Consider the following 1,000-nt stretch of genomic DNA (forward strand, 5'->3'; position numbering starts at 1 on the left):
CACGTCGCGCGTCCGCTCTTGTAGTCAGTGAGGAGCGACCGTTAGGCCAGCGGTCCTACACACACACACACACACACACACACACACACACAACATGTTTATTTTTGGACATGCCAACAACATATTCTTCCTCATTACCACAAGTTGGACTTCCCAGGAACCTCTGTCCTCATTTTCTAGGATTAGGAAAACATTGTGTTCAGCTTTATTTTAGAAACACATCTATGTCACAGATTGTTAAATTTGCCAAACTTTGTTTATACACTGGTTGTCATCATTACAGCCCCAACTTTCCCTCCCAATTTTCTCACCAGATCAAATGCATCAGTAGGTTTTTTATGTGGGACAAGCTTCTGTATTAACTTGCATATTGCGGTGCACCAAAAGAGTGCAGTTAAATAACCAACATTTATTACCCATTAACATGGAACCCGAAAGCGGGGGAACTTCAATATGCTTCAGTCTTCTCACATATCATGTTTGGCTACAAAATGTGTTTACATAGTCTAGCTCAACGCCATTAGTGTGATATGAGTCAATGCAAAGCACAGAGGAAGTAGACATGGTGAAAATGTAGCAAACAAGTCTACTTTGATACGGTCTCGCTTTGACTCCAGCATTTTTGGCATGTTGAATTTTTGTTTTTCTGCAGCAAAGGCTACACGAATATAAATAATTCCTTCTTTTAAGTATTTACACATGAATCTGAGATTGAAAAAAAGGAGGAACAGTAAGACCTTCAACCATGGCTATAAATATATTTGGTGCAGTAAAGCGATCAAGGGTTGCTGTGGTTCTATATAAACCAGGTACACATCAGAACAAAAGACGTTCTCTGTTTGGCAGCAGCTGCTTTGAAGACTCCAGGCAGAGCTGGAGGAAAATGTCTCATCATAAATTCAGTGGCTTGCAACAGCGCTGTCTTCTGGCATCCGCTCCGTTGCTTGCTCAAAGCTGCTCTGACTTTTTCGACATAGACCTGTACTTTTGTATAAATAAA

The sequence above is a fragment of the Sinocyclocheilus anshuiensis genome, unplaced genomic scaffold (genome assembly GCF_001515605.1).
Source record: "Sinocyclocheilus anshuiensis isolate Anshui unplaced genomic scaffold, SAMN03320099.WGS_v1.1 scaffold152, whole genome shotgun sequence".
NCBI lineage: Eukaryota > Metazoa > Chordata > Actinopteri > Cypriniformes > Cyprinidae > Sinocyclocheilus > Sinocyclocheilus anshuiensis.